Raw genomic sequence first — 27,183 nt, 5'->3', positions numbered from 1 at the left:
TGAGCAGGTAACATAAAGATCGGTCCCAAGGGGGACCACCAAGAAGAGGCAGCTGTGGCAGGGGTGGGCAACTGACTCTGATCTTTAGGAACAAGCCCAGTGCAGCGATGCCAAGAGAAGCCACAAATCCAGATTGTTTAATGTAAAATCTCCCAATTTCTTAAACTGGCACCCTATTCAAAATATTTTTTAGAAAACATGTCTGCAGATATGATCCAGCCCCCAAGCCTCCAGTTTTCAACTTCTATCCTAAAGCAGTTAATAATGGATCTTTCTTTTGTTTTTTCAGGCAACCATTCATACACTGCTGGGTTGCTCTATCCATTCAGTGACTCAGTGAGTGTCAACTGTATTCAGCTTGATAAGGTGTGTACAACACAAAGATTCAGATATTGGGAATATCAGGAAAACCAGAAGAATGGGCTCACCACATTGCTTATTTTGATAAAGAGGTGATCAGCCTTTTGGAAGGATTTACCCTGCAAGGAGAGAGTGCTGAGGAGTAAAGCTGTACCACAGCAGGAGAGTGGGAAGTTTGAGGACAGCACTGTTAGACTGTCCTGGCTGGAGTCCAGGGAAAATATGAAAAGGGTAAACAAATGCAGTCATAGTGGGAATGGAAAGGAGAGGAGATTCAAGAAATTGTTAAGACCTGGCTTCAATATGTGATGCTTCAGAGGGTGACACTGCCTTCACCACTAGCCTTCACAAGGCCGGCCTCTATCCTGAGGGCTGAGGCCAGAGTGAACCTTCTCCAGGGACCACACCCACTATGTCAGACACATTCATCCAGCAAACACTTCCTGAGCCCTTGATATATGCAAGACCCTCATCTTAGTTCGGGCTGCTACAACAAAGTACCACACGCTAGGTGAATTAAACAACAAACACTTCTTTCTCACAGTTCTGGAAGTTGGCAAGTCCAAGATCAAAGTGCCAGTAGACTCAGTGTCTGGTGAGGGCCCTTTTTCTGGTTCATAGATGGCTGTCTTCTCAGTAGAAGGAAAGGAAGAAAATGAAGGAAGGGAGGGAGGGAGAAAGGAAGGAAGGACTCTATAGGGCTTACCTCAACTCCCCAATAGGACATGGAAGCCTTCCATACACCCTCTCCCTTGGGCTTACTGGGGTCCCAGAGGCATATATATCAGGGATAGTGTCCTCACGGAGCAGCTGGACAGTGATGGCAGCCAGGTGAACAGTTACCAAGCACACCTGGGGAAGGTGGGACTATGTCCCTTCACATGAAGGATATGGAGACCAGACAGCCAACTTGCGAGGGTGATAAGGGCTGGTGGGTTCTCCTGACGGACACCCTGAGCAAGACAGATACTTGTGAAAATATTGTTTTCTAACTCATCAAAAAAAAAAAAAAAAAGATAAACAATTGCATTACACCTTTTAACGGAATCTAAAAGGGAAAAAAGTAAAGGGAAAAAAGTAAAGTGAAAATAAAACTCACAAATCCAGTGTTAATACCCTGCTCCACCAAGGATCTGAAGGTGAAGATGAGAACACCTCATTATCCTTTAACAATCCTCTGACCCCCGGGTGTGCATTTATTACTTTATTTTTTCAATTTATTAAGCACCCACTATGTACAAGTCACAGTGCTTGGTGCCAGAAATGCCAATATGAAAAGACACAGTCTCTCCTCACCAGGGGTCTGTGTGCACACATAAATTGAAAATTTTTAGGTTTGCTGATGGGGAGCAGGGTGCACACAGGGAAAAAGTATCTATGTCTGCCTAAGAATTCAGGAAGATTCTCTACACAAAGATTCATTCTCCATCCCATTATTTTTGAGCAGAAATTGCTTTCTTTAGCTTAGGTTCAACCTATGTGGCTATCACATGTCCCCCTGGGTAATCTAAATTTGGCCACTATTAAAAATGAGCTGCCTTGAGTGCACAGAAATAGTCCATGTCCACCTCTTTTCTCTACTTCTTCTCCATCTCCACCCCATGCCCTTTAGTGAAACAAGTGTGAGCAGGGTCCATCCTACACACAAAGGAAACTAAAACCAGGTATCAAGTGTATTTCCCAGTTATCTCATTGCTTTGATTCATTCACACTTTAATTCCAAGTAAGTGACCAACCACTTTGATTTTCTCAAGACTGGGGGGTTTCCCAAGATTTAAGACATTCAGTTTTAAAACTGAGACAGTCCTAGGCAGAGGAAGACCTTGATCACACCAGGTCAGTTGGGCAGGTGTGGGTTCTGGCCATCTTGAGGCTCAGGCCAGCTTTTTGTAAGGAAGCTCCCCTGAACTCATGATTTCAACAGTCATCATCTCAAATCACTGCTTTATCAAGTCAGGTTCTCGGCAACAAGAGGACAAAATAGAGATCTTGTCTGAATTTCCTTGACCCCCTTGTACCATTTTTAATTATAGCCAAAGCGAAAAATAAATAAATCAATAAAACCCCTCCAAGCCAGGTTCCAACTTAATTCTAAACCTAACCAGACCTGACTAAATCTCTCAAAGGATAATAATTAAAATAGAGGAACGGACATATCCTTAGACCGGGGGTTGAAGGCAAGGAGAGCGAACATTCCCAGTTACTGCCTGGACAACCTCCACCAAAAGGGCCTTTGGGATATAATACAGTAGGTATCTTAAGACCAGACCAGGGGCCACCTCCTTTATGCAAAGTCCCTTGGGATTGTCTATTGTTTTAAATTAAATGTGAAATTACGCCCATGGATCCTACTGCTTTGATGTCTTAAAAGCCAACCATTAGAAAATACTGATTGCCTGGGTGGGAGTGAAAGGTCCTTTTACCAGAAGAAAAATAGCTCAATGCTGGGTGTGGGGTGTGACTCTTGCTTCCAGCCACTGGCCGCCCTTGTCTAGAACAGGTCTGTATCATCCAGTGAGCTGTCCCAGGAGGGAAGTCACATTTCCTCAGATTTCTTGAGGTTACTAAGGAGGTCCAAGTATAGAGCTCTCAGCAAATCTTCAGGACAGTCTCTGTCATTTCACATTCTCTGACTCTGAAACTCCTATGGAGAAAGACATTGCTGTGTGAGCAAAGGGGAGGGGAGAAAACTGAAGCCTGCTCACAAACCAGTTTATCTCATTACAGCGTCATTTCCCTTCTTGCTTCCCACAGCTAGGTGGTTACTGGAGACTGCAAGTCAGGGCAACTGGAGACACGAAAGCTTGCCACGAGGAGCATGGAAAACTCTAAACTTCAGAAGGGCACTAAAGGGGGATCATTTCAGCACAGAAGTAAAACAGGAGGAGGAGACCCAAGTCTTAGTGAGTCTATGTGAGTCTATGCCCGGACAGAAAGAGGAGCTGAGGTGAAAAGAGATCAGAGGTGGAAAGCAGACCCCACCTGCAACACACACAGACACACACACACACACCTGCATTCTGAATGCTCTGCTCAGAAACATCTAGATACCCATCACAGAAAAATATATTTGCATTGTTGAATAAGGGGAAAAGGTCACAGCTTGGTGGTCTTTCCAAGCCTTCTGCTCCCTGCAAAATGATAGCCACCCATAAGGCATGCGGTACAAACACGCTCCCTGCCAGGCAGCCCGCCATGAGGGGAGGGGCATTTGCAGAGAGAGGCCTCTCCTGGTGCAGGGACTAATTAGGTAACATGGTGCTCGACACTTCTGTGGTGTGGGTTGGCTTGTGTATGGATTTTCCATTTGATCTTTAATTTTTTTCTCTTCACGTTCTCCACCCTGCACTAAAATTAATCTCCAGAATAGCATTTATCTTTCCTATTGCTGCTTCACAGCCTGTCCCCATAGAGGATTTTCAGGAAGGAGTAGCTAGTACTTGTAAAAATATCCACTGACTTTTACAAGTGGAACATGACAAGAAAATCCTATTTTCTGTCCTCCTCCTTGTCCTTACCGGCTACCTGCTCAACTCGTAAACTGCGGGAAAGGATTTCATCCTTTTTCTCACTTTTTCTTTCTTCTACTTTTTTTTTCCTGTTTGGGGAAAATTTATTTCAAGAAGTTTTACTTTCAGGAACTGTAGCTGATTTCCAGAAACAGATGAGAAAACTCATTGCAAGACATCCCTGCCTGTCTTGTGTTAAGATATCACTATGTGTGTGTACATGTGTGTGTCAAAGAACTATTTCCCACCAAGTTTTTTTTAACTTTTTTTATAATTAAAAAAATAAAAAATTCATAATGGAGTATTTGGAAATATTAAAATAGAAAAACATTTTCACCAAGCTAAAAGCCAGAAGCCACCAAATATTAATATTTCTACATATTTTTCCATTATCCTACTTCCTGAGTTACTGTTTTCATATACTGTTTTAGATTTCTGTAGAGGTTCATCAACTCACTTCAAATATTTCTTTCCCTGAAAACCTTTTCTAAGCTTCTTCTAGCCCCAGGGTTGCCTTCTCCTCATGATCACACCTATCATATCAAACAATATTCTATGTGTACACATTTGTATCATTCACTAGACTAAGAGCATTCTGTCTGGCTCATCTTGGTTACTCCAGGATCTAGCACACAGCAATAATTTTAGCAATCAAAGCAAATATTTGTTCACACAGTATCTGTGTCACCGGCAGCTCCCGGAGACTGAGTATACACCAGTGAACCAAGGAAGTGGACATGAGGGGAGCTGGCCATGGGCTGGGTGTGATGCAAAAGGGTGAGGACCGGGCAAGGGGAGGGTTTGAAGAATGGCCAGAGCAGACCATGCAGGGCTGTGTGAACTGTATGATGGGGAACCACTGAAGGTTTCAGGCAGGCATCACAGTTTCCCTGGATGCTCTGTAGGCATAGATCAGAGCTGCTTTCCCCAAGTGGAAGTAGGGGACCACTCCCAGAGCCAAGTGTAGCCTGGACTATGGGGAGAGAAGAAGGGCTGGGGCTAAGTGGCCAGGCTCAAGATAAGCTTTGGAGATGGGCTAAATGGGAACATCTGACAATCTGACTCAGGGTAGGAAAAAAGAAGAGATGAGTAGGTTGTCCAGGTTTCTGGATGGAGCAACTGGGCAGGTGAAGATGTGTTTTACTGAGATGGGGAAGACAGGAAGCCATAGACTGAAGTGGCAAGAATGAAGAGTTCATTCCAGGACACATTAAATTTGAGATGCTTGTGAAACAGCGACATGGGAATGTGGAGTAGGCAGCTGAATGCAAGAGTCTGCAGTGCAGAAAAGTGGTCCGGGCTGAGGCTGTAAATTCAAGAACCACCAGCAAATAAATGTTATTTAAAGCTGTGGGTCAAGCTGAGACCACCCACTGAGAGTGGCAGGAAAGACAAGGGCACAGGAACAGGGCAGAGAGGGCTTGGTAGATGGCAAGGAATCAGGAGGCAGCCCTGGCAAGGTGGTGAGAGTTGCAGAGGGAGGAGCCCAATGAGGACAGAAACTCAGCCCTGGGTGTGCAAAGAGAAGGTCACTGCCTCCCTCGGGCAGGGCTACTGCATTCAAACAGCAGACGGGGATGCCTGACCGGTGTGCAGAAGAGCTGAGGCAGGAAGACACCTCCTGAAGAATGAAACAGATATGGAAGGGCAGCTGGAGATCCTTGAAAGGCCCAAGGAGAGCAAGAAGAATGTTTGCCGGCTGATGGGAGTCATCCAGAAGAAAGGGAGGGCTTGACGAGGTTGAAGATAGAGGGGAGGTTCAAGGCAGCGGTCCTTGAGAAGGTGTGGGGGAGTGTCCAGAGCATAAGCAGAGGGGTTCACCTTGAATGGGGAAGGGGCAGTTTGAGAACTGCACCTGGAGGAAAGGAAGAGGAGAAAGGAATGCTGGATGAGAGGTCTGGTAGAAAGTAGAGAGCATTCCCATTTCTCAGAGAAGTGAGAAGCGAGCCTGTCAGCTGAGTGTGAAGGGGGAACATCGGGCACGCATGTTCCAGGAGCACAAGGAGCAGCCTAACCCAGCTGTGGGGAGGCACAAAGTCTGAACTCAGTCAGGGGAAGAAGAGTGAAACCTGGCTGTGAAGAGCAGAGCAGGAAAGAAGCCAGCCAGGTATGGGAGGGCTGGGTGCTGAGAGTGTGCTGGCTGGCCTGAGTATGGATGGGGAAGTAGTTAGCAGCGGGGCTGGAGAGGTAAGGTGGGGCTCTGTATGCTCTGTAAAGAATTCTGACTTTATCCCGAAGGTGACAGGGAGATTCTGGAGCAGGTTAACAGGGAAGTGACATAATCAGACTAGAGTCCTAGAGAAGATTCTGGGTGGGCATGGATAGCAGCTTTTCTGGGGGTTGGGGGCCTAAGGAGGCAGTGGAAAAAGACCAGAGTGAAAGAGACAAGGCCAGGGGTGACATGATGATCAAGATGGGGGGTGATGCAGGCCTGGCATGAGCAGTGGTGGTGATGGACAGAAGTGGGCAGATTTAAGAAATACTTAAAAGGAGAGGCCAACAGACTTGGAATCAAAAATGTACCTACTTAAAATTTTCTTAAATAAGCATTATTTGATTTTAAAGTGCCAGATATGATCAAATTATTATTAAATTTAGTGTCCTCTCAAGTCTGACAGTAAAAGCAGGCATCTCTATAAACGGCCTGGCTGAGCTGTCTTCACGCTCCTCACCCTCCACTACCATGCACAGTGCAGGGTGCATAGCTTTGGTTACGTGATTTCTTCTAGCCAACTTAAGCTCCCCAGGGGGAGGGACGTGCCAGCTCCAGCCCACCCTTACAGGAGGCACTGACTGGTAGTGTTCACAATCCCTGGTGGCCGGCCAATCAGGCCACATGTGAGAGTAAATCTTCAGTGGTACCATATGTGTGGAGTGGTACACATCACCGCACACTATCATTCTGTATCACATGATCCTGTCTCCCCAGAAAGATGGGGAGAACAGGACTGATTATTTCAGTGTTATAAAGATACTGAAAGCTTAGAAAGGCAGAGTAAATTTCCTAATTTCCCAAATCCAGGGAAAAGGGACAGACCCAAAACAGGGCCCGGGGTCTTTTTGACTGGGGACCTCATTTAGCCTTATATGTTGCAAGGAGCCAGTTTTCATTTTAGAGCCCTACCCTTTTAATGTCTTCCCCTTACAGTGAAAATATCTGACTCTGTGAATTCTCAGCACATCTGTTCTTGCTTAAGAGCTCTCCAACCGTTCAGCTAGAAAGGCCTCCAGACCTCAGTGGCTCCTGGCCTTCACCCACACCATCAGAAAGCATTTATTCAGTGTCTTCCTATGCCTTTTACTATCTTCCAAAGGAAAGAATTTATTTTCAGCAGATGAACTGGCCATTTTCCCTGACTAACCCACTAGGTTGGGTAAATCAGGGGATTACTGTGTAATTTTCACAGAATAATTTTCATCCATGGCCTCCAAATCCAGCATCACTCATGCAAACAGCTCACCCAAGAAGAAATGACAAGTCCTCCTTTCAAGCTAGCATTAGGTTAATAGGATCATGGAAACACCAGGCCTCAAAGACCTTCTCTCTTATCTTGAGTCTCTCCTGCTTCCATTGGCAAATAATCATTTTGACATCCCTCTATTTCCTTGTTTCCCCTTCCTACTTCCTTTGTGAGAGTTGGAAGGGAAAGGTTGGAAGGAGTCAGATTTGAGAAGGCAAAGAGTCAAAGAAGTAAAAAGAAGCAGGGGGCCAAAAGATGGAGGCCTGGAAAAAGGGGGAATTTAACCCATTATATCAGCTGTGATAGCATTTACAACTGAGGAAGAATAACTCCATAGGCAAGAGCTTTTGAAATTAAATGTTCTGAAAACAGACTGGAGAAGATTGTTTTTTTTTTTTTAATTATGATATTTTTCAGAAAGAATGGCTTTAACAAGATGAAAATGGCAGCAATGGAGGTTCACAGATGGTGGGAGGTTCCACTCTAGAGAATCCTAGGGGGCAAAAGCAGGTAGATCAACAGAGGGAAGCCCCAGTCTGAGGTCACGTGTCACGGAGCACAGAGCAAGCTGGCCTGGAGGCCCAGGGCAGGAGAAGCCACGGCTATGAGCAGGACCACAAGAGGGACCAAGAGCAGGTGAGGCAGAGAGCAGGATCTTAATGCAAATTGTTCATCATCTCTTTTCATTGTTCAAATCATTTTAAATGTACCTCTTTTCACTCTAATTGACACATTGACTGTCCACTGTGGAGCGGGTGCCCCTGGGAAACACAGCTGTCACCCAGATTTGAGTGATCATTAAGTAGATCTCCCCATATCCACCCCATGATTTTGTTTTTGCACCATACTTATTTTCTTTATTAAACTTAAGAAAATTTTCAGCCTCACGGAACACAAGACCAAAATTCAAAGCAGCATAACTAATAAGGAAATATCTTAACTCAATAGCATGCTTCCCAGCATCTCCAGAACTGGTTCACTCAAAGATCACAGCAGCCTCAAGGACACAGCTCCCTGGGTCTCCCTCTCTGCCATCCATGTCATATTGGCTTCCCTCAGCCTAGGCTCCCTCACTATTCCAGGTGGCAGCCACAAAGGTCCTGGGGTCACCTGTTGACACAACCACCTCCAGTACCAGAGGTCTAGGTCTTCCTCTATGTCTCTTTTTAAGAACCATTCCCAAGAGCCCCCTATAGCAGTCAAGGTTTGGATAGGGAAGAGCTGGTACTCTCACAGAATTTAATTGAAGTGAATTTGACAGAGGGACCATTAAAAGACCTTGAGCAGAAATGTTAAGGGGACAGACCAATGAAAGACGGTGAAGTGCCAAGGATTAGTAACAGCAGAAAGCTATTACTACTTCTGGTCCTTAAGGGACAAGAGGAAATGAAATCAAGAGAGCTGTTGCAAAGGAAGAGGTTGTCACACAGGCCCTGTGCCTCAGAGGAATTAAGCTGCTGGCAGGATCACTGCCAGGAGGACAGGGGTCAGGAGGGAGAGTGGTAAATACTCTTAGCTCCTAGCAGTGCCCCCATTAGCCAAACTCAGTGGGAAGCCTGCAGGCAGGGAAGCCTTTGTGGGGCAATCCTTAGGGGCCAGAAAGTCCATGAAAAACAGAGAATGGTTCTGGATGGAGAGATGCAAGTGGAAAATGATCACACAGCCTTCAAGACCCCTCTTCATGTACATTGTTATCCAGAATAAGATCATATGCCTGTCCTTAAACCAATCACTCTCAAGGGCATGGACTCAGAACCCTAGACTGGTAAATATTTAACAATGACTCACATGGGAGAGCGGGAGACTCCCAAACAAAACTGGAGTTCTTCCAGTGAGGAAGGAGGACACAGTATCTGCTATAATAGGTATTCCTAGAAAAAATATAAGTTTCATGAACTTTTTTTTTTGACTACTCTAACCTGACCAAAAAAAAAAAAAAAAAAAAAGGAACCATTATAAGCTAGTGTTCAAAATATTTTTTGTGTGTGGAAATTTACTAGTCCATGAAATCTAAAAGTTTTGGGACAGCTTCTACATACTTATTAAAACAAAAGACTATTTAGTGTCATTAGGATTTGGGGATTGAGAGTTAAAAGAGGTCTGCAGCCTAAAGGCTGGGTAATGCAGATCCAGCTTAGACCCTAGACGGTAAGGTTACCAACTGAAACAGCCCTCCATGGGATGAATGTTCTCCGGCACTTTGTCTGCTGGAGTTTTAAGTGGCTCACAGAGTGGTGATTCTTAAGAAGACTAACATTTCCTCTCCTGCTCTGAAATAGGCCACAACACACAAATCCAATCTAATCCTCACCCAATGCACTGATTATTACAATAGCCAAAAGGCAAAGAGAACAGTTTAGCATGGAATAAAACCACTCTGATTGCAACCTCCTTATTGAAAGGACAAACCAGGAAAGGAAGTGTGTGCACTGCAGTCACCCAGAAGCCAGACCTAGAAGGAACATCACCTGACAGTCTCAACAGTGACTTATCATTTCATCCAATGACAGCTGACAGAACAATGAAGACTTTTGCCTTCTCTACCCAAGGTGCAGATGGCACAGCTGTGAGCAAACACTGTGAATAAATTTCTGTGAAACTTCCAGCTGACTTTCAGACAGTTCTGATGTGAAGAATAAGAGAATGTTACACTGAACAAAATCCAAATAATTTAGAAGTAAACATTTATCGAATTTCTATAATGTATTAGTCTGTTTGGGCTGCTACAACAAAACTATCACAGACTGACTGGCTTATAATCAACATAAATTTATTTCTCACAGTTCCAGAGGCTGGGAAGTCCAAGATCAAGGCACTGGCAGGTTCAGTGTCTGGTAAGAGTCTTCCTCCTGGTTCATAGATGGCCATCTTCTTGATGTGTCCTCATATCAAGGCAGAAGTGGGGAGGGAGTCTTCTGGGGCCTCTTTCATAAGGACAGTAATCCCATTCCTCACAACATTGCCTTCATGACCTAATCGCCTTCTCTAGGCTCCATCTTAAAGTACCATCACATTGGGAGTTAAATTTTAGCACTAATTTTGGGGGAGGCAGTGCAAATATTCTGTCTGTGGCAGACAGCATCAGGAAACAGGAACAAAAAGACAATAAAGGATGCTAGAGGTCTGGGTTAGCAGGAAGATAAAGGAGCAGGTACCTACAAACAGCCTGGTATGAATGAGGTTCCCTTATAGATATTCTCATAGATCTGTTCTAGCTACAGGACAAAGGGTGGCTAACCCTTCAGGGCAAGAGAAGAATTAGCAAGTTTTGGACTCAGCACTCTGACTACTTGTAGTATAATTATTTGTTAACTTAAATAAACTCCTTAATTCTGACAGCAAATAACTATTTAATACTCACAAAAAAGCCAAATTATTCCCTCAACCTGCAAATGGAAGATGGTGATTTGGGGGCATATTCTCATTTATTCACACACACCTGGGATGGTAACAAAGACAGGGTAATCTGACTGAAGTTGTATGGAACAGCAGAAATTGGTGAACTTGCCAGTTGCTTCTCTCTCATGCAGGCATTATGCTCCCACCAGGTACGTGTCTTATTACACTTGCACAAATAAGGTCACGGATAAGAAAGTGTTATGACAATGACCAAACAAAGAGAAATCACTTGAAGGCAGTTAGAATAGGCCTTTAGGAGGAAATAGGTCTTAAGAAGGAATCTGAAGATCAAGAGATATTGGTAAATCAAGGACAGCTGGCAAGCAGTCTGGTAATCTTTAGTATCAGAGAAGATGGGGAAGGGATGTTGAAGATGTTGGCCTGGGAGGAACAGAAGGTCTGAGAAAACTTGTTAATAAGGAGAAAAAAAGGGGAATGACAGCTAAAGATGCAATAAATCTCAAAGTCCATGTGCTATAGTCTGAACATCTATGTCCCCCTCAAATTCACATGTTGAAATCCTAATGCCCAGTGTGACAGTTTTCAGAGGTGGGGCCTTTGGGAGGTGATTAGGACATGAGGGTGGAGCCCTCATGAATGGGATTGGTGCCCTTATAGAAGAGACTCCAGAGAGCCCCCTTGCCCCTTCCACCATGTGAGGACACAACGAGGGGTCTGCAGCCCAGAAGAGGATCTTCACCCCACCATGCTGGCACCCTGATCTTGGATGTCCAGATGCCAGACTGTGAGAAATAAATTCCTGGTATTTATAAGCCACCGAGTTTGTGGAATTTTGTTACAGAAGCCTGAACATCCTAAGACACCACAGTTTGAAGATTTGAAGGAAAAAATGGGTGATGGGAAGCCAATGAAAGGATCTGAAATAAAAGATTAAGTTCTTTGTATAAAAGTTATTTGGGAAATAGAGTTCATCTAGTAAGTGTCTGAGTGAATAAACAGAAGGGCTATCCTCTCCTGCTCTTGTCTCGAGCACTGTAAGGAGCCACATGATGTCTTCTGGGAGCTACTCTCAAGGACTATGAATATAGGAAAAAATGATAGCAACTTGTAATGCCAATATCTAAATCCACTGAAGATTATACCCGTGGTGTCACAAACCGTAGTAGGAAATCAGAAAGGCAAGAGAGGGTCAAAGTGGAAGGCAGAGAGTTTATTCACCATCATCTTTAAGTCTGGGTGACAATCAAACATCCAAGAGGAAGTAGCTCAGCCACAGAAGGTACTTAATCTAAATGTGAGACCAGTTTGGTTTTGTTTCCTCTCAATTTAGCTGCTTCAAAAATATAAAAAGCAAATTCCATAATAAGCAAGAAAAGTCTGTGTGCAGTTCACAGAACACTAACCCAACTCTGGGTAAAGGAAGTGGAGGAGTGCTTACATTTCAAACAAAAATTTTGCATCTGCAATTAACTTAGATTTATATTCAATTTAGTTTTCCTGTTCAACTTCCAGAATATTTTAACTGTAAAAGCCCCTGAATAAAAAATAAATAAAAACTGGTAATGAGAAAATCTGGTACTACTTTGTGAATCAACTTTTTAAACGGGCAAAAACATTTCCATGTGTTAGCATGACTCTGCTAGCCATTTATGCATCCTACTGCTTCATCTATGGGTAAACAGACTACAGTGAGCTGACTAAAGCATTGTGTTGATGGGTCGGTCCCCAGGAAAGCAGACAGTGAGGCTGAGTTAGAAGGGCAAGAGATTGGGAGTTGGGGTGATGTCTGTGAAAAACATCCAAGGAGGAATGAAGATGGCCAGTGGTTCAGCTCTACCCTTTGTATCTGTCTGTGTCCTAATCTCCTTTTCTTATAAGGACACCAGTCATAATGGATTAAGCCCACCCTAATGACCTCATTTCAACTTAACTATCCTCCTTAAAGACCTCATCTCCAAATATAATCACATTTCAATGCACTGGGGGTTAGAACTTCAAAGTATGAAATTGGGGGGGGGCACAATTCAGGCCACAGTAATAACTAAATGGGTTAATTAAGTAATTTCAGAGACACAAAAGAAGAATAAGCCCAATGAAGGAAACTATGATGGAAAATTAAGAAATCAGAGTAGAACTGAGAGACCATGGTCACAAAAGCCAAGAGAGAAGAAAGGTTGAAGAAGGAGGAAGTGTTACACAGTGCTGCAGAGAATTTATGTAAGATGAAGTGTCAGGTGCCCTTCCACCAGAGGAAGATGCTATTCCTAGAACTAGGATGTTGCCCTCTGCATCCTTGAGCTGTATAACTGTCAGATGACCTCGTCTGTGAAACACTAGCTAGGATGATCCTGTGCAACTGGAAATCATAACTGGGGAAAGAGAATACCTCAGTGTCTCAGAGTTCTGAAAATGTCTAATAAATTTCACTGAATAGAGGCAGGCTTAATCCTTTCCAGAGTATCTTTCAATCCACTTTTTAAATCCAAAAGACCTCACTCTTACTTAATATTTTGAGGTTAAGGGTTTACTCCAGTAGTAAAATATGCCAGATCAGATTCTGAGCTCAGGAACTCAGAGTGAAAACATTTCTTGAGAGATATTCTACTCACAACATTAGTTATGGCAAGACACAGTTTGCTATACAAAAGGAAGATGCTGTTAAGAAGCCAAGAATTATCATTGTGCCGTGTCTCCATTCCCTTTGTAGTCCTCAAAAACCTTGTGAAGTTGTGAGTCTATAGAAAGTAAACCATGTTCACTCAAGGGGGAATGTAAAAATAAAACCATTTTCCCTTATCCTGATGGGAAATGTGAATTTTAAAAATGTTCTAATGTTATTTCTGCAAGTCAGTATATAAGCATTACTGGAAAGTCCAATATTGCCTGAGTTTTATAGCTCCAAGCTTTTAGGAAGACATTTAGATCAGAAAACAGTTTTATCTAATCCTTTGAGTTAACACAGGTTTTGATAACATTGACTGAATGTATGGATTAGAAGTTAGAAGTATTGCTATTATTGATCCTTTTCTGATATATACTTTTCCTCAATAATTCATCAACTCCTGACAAAACAATTAAAACTGAGCATTTATGGAGAGCTCACCTTGTTGCAGACAGTGGGCTAAGTGCTTTATATTTGCATCCAGGCCCTTTCTACCTGCCTCTCAAGAAACCTCACCCTTCACCCCACATCCCAGTGACTAGAAAGCTCTCCCGTCTATCACACACCAGACCTGGAGATGATAGAGGGTCCCTCCTCAATCTCCTTCCACTTCCAGATCCTTCTCCCTCCCTTCTACTTTAAATCACATCATTGCCCCTCATTATTCCCCACCTTTTCCAGCAATATCAGTTCCTGGCTCATTGGTGCCCTCTCTACCATACCTCCTGCCTTCTCTTAGCATGTCCAATACAAGGGTAATAATCCTTCCTGTGCCCCACCCTTCCATTCCACTGAACTTCTACCCTCCCATCACCTTGACTTCCTTCTTCACATAACAGCCGCTGATTTCCACAGACACACCCACATCTCGTCATGACCAGTTATTATGGTGCTTTGCCCCTCCGGACTTCTAAGTACTGGAGAGTCCCCAGGCTCAGTAATCAGTCCTCTTTTTGTCTCTGTCTCTACTTGCTCCCTGGAGATCTCATCCAAGTTCATGGCCAGAAATACCATCCACACACCGATGATGCCCAATTGAGTATCTCCAGTCCTGTCCTCTATCCTGAACTCCAGAATTGGACATCCAGTAGTCTACTCATCTTTTTCCCTTGATTATATAATACATGTCTCAAACTCACACATCCACAACTGAGCTGGCTTCCCCCACCAAGCTTGCTCAGCCACAACATTTCCCATATTAGTGGACAGCAATTCCATCCTTCTGGCTACTCTAGTCTAAAACTGAAGTCTCCTTGGACTCACCCTTGACTCCTCTTTCTCTCACACCCTATATCCAATCTATCAGGAATTTCCATTGTCTCTTTCTTCAAAATATACCTGGAGTCATCAAGAAAGCAATGAAAACAGAAGTCTGCACTTGAAACATTATTACATAAATCTAAGATTAAAATATGTAATCTGTTCTGCCAACTGTTTCCATACTGAAATGGCTTGTGTATTTTTTCCTGCACGATCATCATCATCTTGTCAGGCCACTTCTCAAAACTGGAAACATCAGAAACTCAACGCTTAAGTTTTCAATCTAATTATCTGTCATTCACTCAGTTTTCAGTGTGGGCTACAGGCAGCAACACATGGCTATGAAGGATTATTCACTAGATTAAATACACTGTATAGTAAATAAACACTCAACACCTTTAGCAATAGGAACAAGAAAGTCATTTTAATCTCATTTTGGCCAATAGCTTCCTAACTGTCCTCTATTTTCCTCCCAGTGGTCCACAAGGACCAGACATTGGCAAAGCCCAGAGCAGGTCAGCAGCAGAGCCTAGAACCTGAACTTAGCACCCTTCCCAATGTGTGTCTATGCTGTGATGAGGGCAATAAATCAGGCACAACAAGAGACATCTTGGCCCTTGCTTAGTCCTGTGCCATGAAGACTGTAAAAGTCGGGCTTTCCATCCTATTCCTCAGACATTCTTTTTGTCATTTTATTCTACTTATTTATTAACAAATAACCAATTTGGGAACATTTCATGATCGTGGTTGAGAAAACTCTGGAGTGTTAAGGAATTGGCTGGGTGTGTTGATAACTTTTCACAGCATGTTTGGCCATACTGCATAATTTACTTCATAAACATCCCAATGTGAACTTAATTAAGTCTGGTGAGAAGCAACAACACTCTCAAGAAATAAGAGAACAGCAACCAACATGGTTCTTGGCTCTTGCAAAAATTAGATTTAGACTACTATAAATATACTCCACTGCACATACTGCCAAATACTATATTTCAGTGTTTGTTCATAAAACATAATTTGAAATACATGTCGGATGATAAACAGCCTTTTTGTAAAAGGAAGTTATTATCTGTGATAAAAGCAGTTGTTGACGTTAGAAATGTGGATGTGAGGATCCAGACGGGAAATTTAATAAAAAGAAAAGAAATGTGGCAGGGAAAAGGGGGGTTAACAATATGGCAAAGCAAAGACAGATCTGGCTGCAAATATCTGCCTACAGGCAAAACCTGGACTCCTACCTTTCAGATGTGCCATCAGGGCCACAAGAAGCAAAACATGGCCTCAGATTTAGAAAAGGAAAATAGACTATTCAATGTATCACTTCTTGCTTAGCAGGAATCCTGTGAGTAGACATAGGTACCTGTTAATTCTGAAGCACCACTTCTTTTGGTGTCTAATGTTAATTGCCTGTGGAGTTCCACTTTGCCAGACTTCCTCATCCCACATCCTCCAGCAGGCCCAACCCATAGTCTGATGAACTGGCTTTAATTATAATCCCCAAAGATTTGCAGATATGAGACCACACTGTAGGAACTGTATTTCAACATGTTTTCCTAGGCTCAGCTAATCTGTTAAATGTTAGCTTCTTTAAATAAAACCCACTGGAAAGTTCTCCCCTCTCCACATCCGTGCAGTTTCCTCTGGGAAGTGATTAGCACGGATCACCAGAATCCTGTGAGACTCCCAGCGTGTCTTCTGGATGCGCACCATAGCAAGCCATCACAGTGGATGCAGCCACTGGTGTTGATGCTATTTGGAGCTCATGTTTTTAGTACTTCCTGTAAGACAGTTGTGTTTTTCAGCTAGTGTTTCACCCCAGGCTGTCTGTAGCAGGGTTTTTTTCTTAATGTCCAAAAGAATTCCATGCCTACACAAGTAACTGAAAATTCATAGGTTTTCCAAAAGGGGTTTGTGGGGTACCAATTAAAATTTGTCACTGGACTCCAAGGGTTTACTTAAGTTTGGCTTTTAAGTTAGAGATTTGTTCTAAAACCCAGAAAGGATATACTAAAAGCATCAAAGGAGAGTCAAGTTTTCTGATGTATTTTTAGTACAGGTGCAACCCTTTCAAGATGGAAGCTTTTGATAGTTCTCCAAACTTCAGCATAATTTAGCAAACCACTCAACGATAATGCCCTTTCAGGTTTGAGAATTCCTATCACTCAAGACAACCCATAATCTTGAGTACCACAGAGCCCCTGTCTTTTCCTTCTCTTCCTAAGTAAATTGCTGGAAGATTCAAATTATAATAGAACTAATGCACATGAAAACTGTGGGTGGTGTGGAAACGTTTGGCCCTGCCTCAAACCCACAAAAACTCCAGAAGAAAGGCAGCACCCAAGGGTGTGCATATGACATCACAGAAAAGGACAGACCTTGAGATCCTGAATGATTTCCTATGTTTCCTGTGTGTTCCATAGCACAGAAATGTTTCTAGTAAGATGATTCTCAATAAGAATCAAACACTTCTTCAAGTCTTGCCATGAATGTATTTGAAAACAATAGCCACATGAATAGAAATCAGATCTGGAAAGATCTACGCAGGTTGATTTAAGGGCACCCAAGCTAGGGAGTTTAAGAAAGTTTAGACCTTTCAATATTTTCTAAGCAGTATTAGGCAGCACCCAATTGCTAATTGAGACCCACAGCAGGGGGATGGAGGTCCTGCATTGAAACTCTCAGACTTAGGGGCCATTTTCAGCCTCTGGGTGAAAACCCAGAGCTGGATCTTTGGGTGGTAACTGCCTCCCAATCCTCTCTGCTGATGTGGGTTGGCAGCCCCACAGAGCAAGCACACATGGAGCCAGCTAGTTAAATTTTGGCCAAATAGTAACCTTAAAGAGGGCACTTTCAGGATCTGGGTATGAACATGTAATTATTTCTTTTAAAGATTTCAAACCTGCAGGATATTGAATAAACAGGTAGTTAAGAAGGTTGGGGAAAAGCCAATCTGAATGCAAACCTCAACTTCAGAGACACTCAATACATTCATTTGTGAGAATGCTGTGCTCGCTGTGATACAAAACAAGATGGTTATGTACAGAGACTACTAGTCTTTCATTTTAATTCTAATTATTTGCAACTTTTCTTATTGCAACAGGAATACATGAACGTAATATAAAATCTTAGGATATATATATGCAAAAAGGAGAAAATTGGTGTCATCTCTGATCTTAGCCCACAGAGGTAACCAATGTTAGAATTCTGGCGTATGTCACTCATTCCTTTACTCCTTTGTTACTCAGTTCTTTATTTAGCACCAATTAAGGGCCAGAACTACATATATCCTTTCTGTTCTTTATCTATAGATAAATATGCATATATTTAAAACATGGAAATATTTTCTACATAGAACTTTAAGCTGATATATACTAATATATTAAGAACATTTTATATCGCCTACTGTATACCATATTAATAGCTATATAATATTCCATTAAATGTATTCATGGACCATTATTTAAACAAACTATGATTGCTAAGCATATGCCTTTTATGTAATTAAAAGTACTGTGCTAAATGGAAGCTGTATACACATCTATGACAGTTTCATGATCATAAGTTCTTATAGGTAAGCTTACTATATCAAAGAACACGTTTTTTAAAGGATTTTCCAAACTTATTACCAAATTATCCAATACTTATATTTTATATTCCCACCAACAGTATGTGATTTCTGTTCCAAAAACTGATCCTTTTTTCAAATTTTATCAATTTGCTAGGTAAAAATGGCACATCATTTTGACCTGCAGTGTTTTCAGTTATTAGGGAAATTGAGCTTTTTCTCATTTGGCTAGCTTGTTCCTTCAATCAACAATAAAAGGCACTTATTGAGTACCTATAATATTACAGATCAGTTCTAGGCTCTGGGGAAGATTAGTGCTTTGCAAATCATGTGAAGAATAATGAAATACTAGGAGACATAACACAAAGCAAATAAGACTTAGAAGGGACGGTTATTTCAAGAGCTACAGTATGAAAAGGAAATTGGATCCGATGCATTTTTTTCTTCTTGTAATCTCTTTTTAAACTTTTTGTTTTGTACATATACTACATAAGACAAAATACATACAAGTTAACATTTTAAAGAACTATAATTTGAAAATAAATGAACCAAATGCCCACACACCTATCACCCAGCTTAAGAAACAAACACAGCTGACTACCCTGAAGCCCTCCTATGATGCCTCCACCTGCCCCTCCTTCCTTCCAAGAGGTTAGCTGCTGCATCTTATATAAGCCACTCCTTCATTTTCTTTCTAAATTTTCCCAGATGTGAGGGTATCCCTGAATAACATACTGTTGAGTTTTGCCTGGCTTTGAATTGTGTGTAAGTTCTTCCGCAAATTAGTATTTTGTTTGTTTTGTTCTATTTGGCTTTTGCATACACTGTGTTTTTACCTGATCTGTGTTGACTACAGGTTCATCATTTCCACTGATCTAAAGTCTTCCATTGCATAACGCACCCCAATATGCATATCCATCATGCTGTCAGTGGACACAGAGATTTAGGGCATTTTCTCTTCAGAGCTGCCACAAGCAATATGGCTGTGAATAATCCTCCAAGTGCCTCCCAGTCAAACAGCGCAAGAGATCCCCTAGGATATTGCTTAGATCTGCCCACATGAAATGATCATTTTTGAACGTTAAAAGTGGTTGAGTGATTAGCTTGTAGGATATACATGTGTTAGACCTAACTCCTAATAGTTTCCTAAATTGGTTTCATCAACTCACTCAGGAACAGCAGTGTTTGAAAGCTCCTTTGGTTCCAAACGCTTGCTATCATGAGACACTTTAATTGGGGCCAGTGGAGGGTGTACAGTGACATCTCATTGCCGACTGTCCTGATAACTAGTGAGGCCAAACATTTTTCACGTGTTCAATAGTTCCTCATTCCTCTTCTGTGTCTTCCCTCTTCATAGTTTCTGTCTCTGTTTTAAGTGGGGTATTCATCATTTCCCTATTAATTTGTAAACATTTGTACGTATCTTCAGAATACTAATCCTTTGCCAGGTATGTGTTGAAATATCCCAGATTGTGACTTGCTTTTTCACTCTCTCACTGGTGCTTTTTGAAGGCCAGAGGGTCTTAATTGTACTGTGGTTTAATTTATCCACTTTTCCTTTATGGTTCCTGCCTTTTGTACTTGATTAAGAAATCCTGCTCTAGTCCCAAAGTCGTAAAGATATTCTTCTATGTTTTCTTCTAAGTATGTTAAAGTTTTGCCTTTCACATTTTGGATTTTAATCCACCTTGCCCTCTGGCTTCAGGATTGTCATTTGAATCTGGACTACGAGATAGCTTTTATGATTTTCCCATATACATAACAGACCCCAGCACCATTTGTCCAATAACCCATCATTTCCACGTGGACCTGCAATTGTGAGCTCTGCTATTTATGAGATTTCTGTTTTACAGGCATATTTCTGGGTTATCTATTCTATTCCTCTGGTCTCACTGTGCTAATTGTGTCTTAACTGCTAAAACTTTATAAAAAGACTTGTTATCTTATAGAGTTATATGTTCTGCCTGGATCTTCTTAAGACTGCCTTGGTTATTTTCATCAATTTACCCTTCTATTCAAATTTTAGAATCTGCTAGTCAAGTCCCACAAAAAATATCCTGTTGGAATTTTTATTAAATTGCTTTCAGTCTCTAATCAGAGATTGAGAATTGACAGAATTTGTGTCAATTGAGAATTTAATAATCAGTGGTAGAGAACTGACATGTTTATGATAAGTCTTCCTACCATGAATATGTTTTTTTCTCCATTTACTTAGTTTCCTTTATTGTGGTTGAATACAACTGTATGTGTCTACATTAAAGGACCTGCAGGGCATTTGTTAAACATGTGCTGGGCATTCTCCCTTTGCCCTCGAATGTACCCTTCACCATTCCCGTCATGCCCTGTGCCCAGGAGATGAACTCTGTAGATGCTACATCAGGAAGTCCCTGCATCCTGACTCCGAAGAGGGATGGAAATAAGCAATGGTCAGGAGATCACAGGAAGAGAGTAAGACTAGGCGTTGTCCTCCTGCCCCCTCTCTTCAGGCAACTGGTCAGCAGGGCTGTGCTGTTCTACTGAAACACTCACCTCCCACTTTCAGTAGTTGCCTAAAGCTGCAGCTCCCCCTCCAGATTCTGTTAGCCACTCTCCACGCTCACCCACCGAAGATCTGAGGGTCCCCTGGTGTTACTTACCCTGGGGGTTTGACCATCTTTGTTGGCATCCCTTCACCCAGCCTGCATCTTTCTAGTCATCAGACTCTACCTTGAGGATGCTACCTATTCCCTATGGAGACTGTGACTAGATACAACAGTGTATGTGTGTGTGTGTGTGTGTGTGTGTGTGTGTGTCTGTGATTTCTCATTATTTGCAGATTCTTTTGCTTTTTCTATATGGAAAATCACATTGTCTGCAAATAGTCATATTTTGTTTTTCCACTTGTTTTACTTCACTTGCTTGTACTCCAGAGCAATGTTAATTAGCAGTGCTAAGAGTAGCCACTCCTGTTTCATCCCTAATGTTAAAGGCACTGCTTTCCATAAATTTTCCACTAAACCTAGCTTGCTAAGGTTTTATCATGAATGGTTGATGAATTTCATCAAATGTTTATCTGAATCTTCTGTGATCACAAGGTTTTCCTCCTTTAAATGCTGATTTACATAACACATTTTATAATATTAAATCAATCACTCCAGAAATAAATGCTATTTGGTCATTGCTGGCTCTAGTTAGCAAATACTTTATTTCAGATTCTTGCCTTTAGATTCATGGATCAGACTGGTCTGAGGCTTTCCTTCCCACTAAATGTCCTTGTCCATGTCTGGAATCAAGACTATATTAGCTTCATGGGTGAGAAGTGTTCTCTCTTTTCCCATCCTTTTGTATTTTTCACATTCTTTAAAATGGAGATTTGGCAGATTAGACCCAAGGAAGACCTGGTGCACACCAGGCATGCACTCTTACCACTTCTTCAAAAGAGCTTGTGTGAACTTCGAACTGTCTGTACCTTGAATATATAGTAGAAACAACTTGTGAAAACATCTGGGACTGGTGTTTAGTGGAAAGATTTTTAACTACTGACTCAAATTCTTTACAATTATAGGATCTTCCAGGTGTTTATTACTTCTTAAATCAGCTTTAATAATTTAAACTTTTCTAGGAATTCTTCAGCTTCACAGGTGTTTTTAAATATTTGACATGAACTTGATCATAATACTCCTTTAAAACTTAATCTCTGCTCATCAGTATTTATGACCTTTATTCATCCTGATATTGTTTGTGATTTCTCTCTTTTTTGGATCTGTCAAAAGTTTGAGCAGATTTGCCTTTGATAATTTTGTGGGTTTGTTTTTTATTTTATTTGTTCCTACTCATTTCTTTACTTTCCTTCTACTGTTTTTGGGTTTATTCAGTTATTTCTTCTTTTCTAGCTTCTAAAGATGGACACACAGCTAATTTCTTGCCAGTCTTTCTTCTTTCCCAATATAAGCATTTAAAGCTACAAATGTCACTCTAAGATCTACTTTAGCCATGTCTACCAAGTTTTCATAGTCTTCCTATGTTCATTATCATTCAACTTCAACTATTTTGTTTCCATAATGATATTTTCTTTGAACCATAGGCCTTTTTTTTTTGTTGTTAACTTCCAAATAGATGTGGTTCCTTTTTAAGTTTATCTTTTTGCTGTTAATTTCAATTTTAGAGGGATTGCAGCTAGGGACTTTGAAATGTGTAAGCTTGATTTATGACCATTAAGTAATAAATTTTTTAACTGGTGCTTAAAAAACTGATTTCCAGTGGCTAGGTGCTATTCATACACATACACATCTGAACACATACAGACATGTGTACACATATATGTATGTATTTGTCTCAGTGGGTGAATGTAATTGTGCTATTCAAATCATCAATGTCCTTGATATTCTTACTGCATCTATCAATTGCTGAAGGTAAAACATTATCTTTACACTTTAAAACATTATCAAACATCTTCTTAAAGCAGTCAATTTTGGCTTCATATATGATTAGGTGCCTACAAATTTAGAATCAGAGCTCCCTGTTTCACTGAAACTTCCACCAGTATGTTGAAAGTCTCTAATAAATTATTTTTGCCCTTAAGGCTAGTTTGTCCTGATGTAGTCCCATCGACCTGACCACTGAGGACTCCAGCATACCGACCTAGTTAAGTAATAAAATGAACTCCAAGCCATTTATCAGGTAGACAGACTCTACAGCTTGATCACAATCTATCCACCATCTCTGAAGGGTGAAATGCCGCTTTTCTTTCAACTTTCCCCTTACCTCCACGCTCTATAATTTGCTTTTTTCTTTATCTCTCCATGACTTAAGTGCCTCTTAGATTAAGTCGTTCAGACACAGGCTAATCACTGGCCAGCTCAAGTGATTAAATAAATAAATAAACCTCTTGAAGCCACATGTAGTTCTATGATCTTAGTTGAAACACTACCAAAAAGCCTTTTTCACTCAACATATTTTCAGGCCAGCGAAAGACAAAGAAATGTAAAAACTTCTCCAAAATGTCAACAGGACAGATGACGTGGGTTCTTTCCATTCCGTAATCTTGAAAATCACACCTACCTGACCTTGAGGGGAAAACCTGTTCCCATGGACTTATAAACCCCCTGCAGTCTCTTCCTCGGGGTATGAAATGTGATGCTGCCAGGCCTCCAGGAAGAGTCCAAAAGAGAGAAAGATAACTGATCTCTGAACAGAAATGGACTTTCTGGCCACATGTGGCAAAACAGAAATTGGCCTTTTGGGGTTGAGGGTGAGGCTGACTCTTAGCTTGTGTTGCCCTCTCATAAGAGGGAGGAGGAGGAGAGGAAAAGGATGGAGAAGAAGAAGGACATTTGCTAAAGCAGAAAAATTTAAGTCAAATTCATCTCAACTCCTTTCAGAACATTTTTTTTCAATGATTCCTGGTTTTCCCCACCATCCATCCCTCACCCAGATAAGCGTACAATAGCAGTCCTCGTTCTCATCAGAGGTTCTCAGTATGTGCTTTTTCCTCCACAAAGAGGCCTCCTGCCCCTCCCTCTAAATTCTGCACTCAGGGTGACATCTATTTCTTTAATTGTCTTCATGGCACATCACTTCTAGAATTGTCCTATTTATTCTTTTGAAAAATTTGATTATTTGTCCCATCAGCAAGGAGACACTCCATGTGATTGGGGACCTCTTTGAGTCCCAGAGCCTGGCTTTTGTAGTCACTAAGTAAATTACTGTCCAAACAGCCAATGAATGGATGGATGAACCCATCCACCCAACCCAGCTGACTGCCTGAATGGACAGACACCCAGTCATAATAGCTTTTGGTGAATAAAGGAGCCACAGTGCCACTGTTGTTTTGTATTTTTCTTTTTCATTCTCAAACAAAACTATGAAGTTATAACCTAGAAAAACAGAACCAAAAGAATCTATCCCATCTATCTGTTCCATTAAAGGAGCATCCTCTCCCTCCCTTGAAAAATGGTGACTTTAAGGAGGAAACCTTAGCATTCTTGCTTAAGGAAAGCATTTGGATGGGTTGAAATTTGGGTGATGCTGACAGGGACTCCTCAGGAAAAAAAATTACACACTCTGCCTATGGTTTAAAATCAAAGCAAACTTAGAATCAAACATTTTCTTATTCTGTACAATGTGTGTTTAAGAAGATACAGCCAAAGAAATGGAATTGACATGAAGACATTTCATTTCTCTTGCATCAACTTAGCTTGCTGTCTGTGAATTTCAGATAAAACAGTCTGGGCTTTCAGATCTTGTGGCTTATGGGGAAGGGGGAATGGAAGTAGAGTCAAAAGCTAATGGTGGAGAGAAAGAGAAAACAGAGAATTGAGAGAGAAGGAAAGAGGAAGAAAGAGAAAGCTAGAAGTAGATGCAGAGACTCTGATGGAGCAACGGAGCGAGTATGCTAAGGAATGTGCTCCTGACCAGACTGGGGAGGAAAGGGGAAGACACCCGATACCTTCGAGGTTTGTCTGTCTCTCTTTTTAAGTCCTGGGAAGAACAGATAAGGAGGTAAGAGGGAAGCTGGAAGAGGAGAGGATGAAGGAAGTTGTAAAACATTTCAAATACATTAAGTGGAGGGAGGATTCCTGCGCTCTCGCTGAGGTTTCTTTCATTGACTGACACCAGCTCCAGCCAAAAGCTCCAGCTTAGCACTGCCCACATCCTTTCTCTGCCCTGTGGCAGCTCCCTGCATGTATCTCCCAGGCTCCATTGGCCTGAAAGCAGACACTTACCATATCCCACAGACCCCCACCCCTGGCCTTCTGCCTGGTGAGCCTTCTACCTCAACAGTATCAGGAGGCAGATGAAAATAACATTTGCTTCAGTAGAGAAAAGCAAAGGCTGCAAATTCACAAGGAGCTAGAGAAACCCTTCAAGGTCCACTGCCATTGTGGGCATTCAATAGCACTTAACCTATTCCACAAACAGAGCGTGCATCTCAGTCCTGCTCTCCTTGAAGTAGGCTGAGTTGTATACTCATCTTTGAAGTCCCAGCCTCTCCACCCTGCTGGGCTCATGAGGAAAAGGGGAAATGCCTGACTCACACTGTATCCTCCAGAGCCTAATGAAACAGGATCTGGCCCATTGAAGGACTTAGAATGGAACTGAAACAGGGGCCAAACCAGAGGTCACACAGCTCATTAGTGGGAATACGTGGGTCCTCCGGGATCTCTCTCCAGTGCTCTTTCAACCTGACCCCACCCCGCTCCCTCAAACACTCAGCTGACTTTCCTTCTCTCACAAGGCAGAAGTGTTCGCTGGTGTGTCATCGATGACCATCCACATTTGAATGACTTCCTATTTTTCTGCATCCCTAGCTGTTCATCTCTGGTCTCTCTCTCCCAAATTCATACCTTGCAATGTCTACAAACTATTAGTGAGCTTATAAAACATTAAAAAAAAATCATCTCCTGACTTAGACTCTGATGTTGCAAGGATAATACACATAGATCATCCTGAGTGATGGGACCTGACTCGAAAAATACATCGGGATCTGAGGCCACTAGACAGCAGTCTCAGCAGCCAGACAGGTGTAAGAACTGCAGTACTGCCAAGCCTGAGACGTATGTCAGGCTTCAGGGACAGCTGAGACAGTGCTGGCTTGGTGCTGTTCAGAATGTCCTGAACTCTAGACCTATGCCACTTGATTTTCCCGGTCCTGGAGAAGTCTTTTCAAATCAGTTTGTCTCCCTCCAGTAAGGAGCGAACTTTTTGGGCAGAATTTTGTAGATGACAGGTCTCCCTCATTAGATCCTCTGGTTCGGTCACTGAATCGTGGACAACCCCTGGATACCTGGAGAGAAGCTGTGGCATTCTATATCCATCCATCCATCCATTTGTCCACCGACGATACATTCATCATCTACCTGTCCATCCTTCCTTCCTTCCCTCCATCCATTTATCTGTTGGCTCTGCTTTCTTCTGTGTTGATGTTATTCTCAGGCAGATTCTACCCACGTGGCCAGAAAGCTGGCCACCAGCAATTCTGAAATTTTATCTATGAGACTACACCCTCTCAGCATCCAGATCAGTCTCTGAAAAAGGGTTCTGTCTGGCCTGACAGGTCACATGTCACCCTGAAGTGGGAGGTGTCACAGGTACTTAACTGACTCACCCAGATGGTACAGAATGCAAGAGTAGTTGAGTCCTAAAAGGGAGGAATAATCTGGATCAGACAGAAGAGCCAGAGCTATTCGCTGCACAGGTCTTCATTCTGACACAACGAAGTTTTCTCTGTGATTCGCAGTTGGCATCATAATGTGTCTGTACACAAACTGTCTCAAACTATGACAGATATTTCAATGTGTGCAAACAAAATTTCCCTATTACATACACACACTCCAGCAAGCGTTAACTCAAAATTTTATTTGAAGGGGTGTCGGAAAAGCATTTTCACAGGGATATAGATCAAGCATGACTTTACTGGAACTCAGATCAGATCCTTCTGGTTTTTAACACCTACATATAAACTGTAAGGGAAACACTCCTTGGGCTGGCAGAAGGCATGGGCATTGGTTTCTGTGCTGTCTTGCCCAAGGGCCATTTTTTCAACACTACCCTCTTTCTTCTGCTTAGAATGTAGTAGCAGGATTTCCATGGAATGAATGGAACCCAAATGAATTTCCCAAAGGGGGAAAAATTAAAAAGCCTCCGGATTTTGACATAGTGTGGAGAGTAGAGGTCAGGAGAAAAAAAGGAGGGTCATTCAAACAGGGATACCCAAGAGGCCAACAAATATGTCTCATTTTTTGAGCATTACACATTGTAAGGAGGGGGAGGTTTGTCAGACACTGATTTATGCACCAGACCACCTAATGTAACAACTTGTGACTTTGTTAGGAGAACGAAACCCAATGAGCCTGCTTCCAATCATGCAGGGACTAACTGTCCTGGTGTGAACTGCCCCAATCCTTTTCCCTGTTGACCACTTTGTACAATTATGTCATCCTGAGGGGAGCACAGAAGAGGAAAGAATGTAAGGTTTTAATATATCAGTTTGGGTAGCAAGGAAGAAAATCCACCAGCTAGAGCGGG

The 27,183-nt window shown here is 42.0% G+C and overlaps 1 long non-coding RNA gene across 1 annotated transcript in view; it reads left to right on the top strand.

Moving 5' to 3' along the window:
• Window positions 1-374: 374 nt before the first annotated feature.
• Window positions 375-27,183, top strand: part of LOC141579344 (uncharacterized) — a 45,229-nt gene continuing 18,420 nt past the window's right edge. The window contains exon 1 of the long non-coding RNA XR_012510529.1: window positions 375-3,273. This is a non-coding gene — a long non-coding RNA (uncharacterized LOC141579344). The remainder of the gene's footprint in view (window positions 3,274-27,183) is intronic.

This window comes from Camelus bactrianus, chromosome 12 (assembly GCF_048773025.1).
Source record: "Camelus bactrianus isolate YW-2024 breed Bactrian camel chromosome 12, ASM4877302v1, whole genome shotgun sequence".
NCBI lineage: Eukaryota > Metazoa > Chordata > Mammalia > Artiodactyla > Camelidae > Camelus > Camelus bactrianus.
The sequence above is the reverse complement of the archived record's forward strand: the minus strand, read 5'-3'. Positions and strand labels throughout refer to the sequence as shown.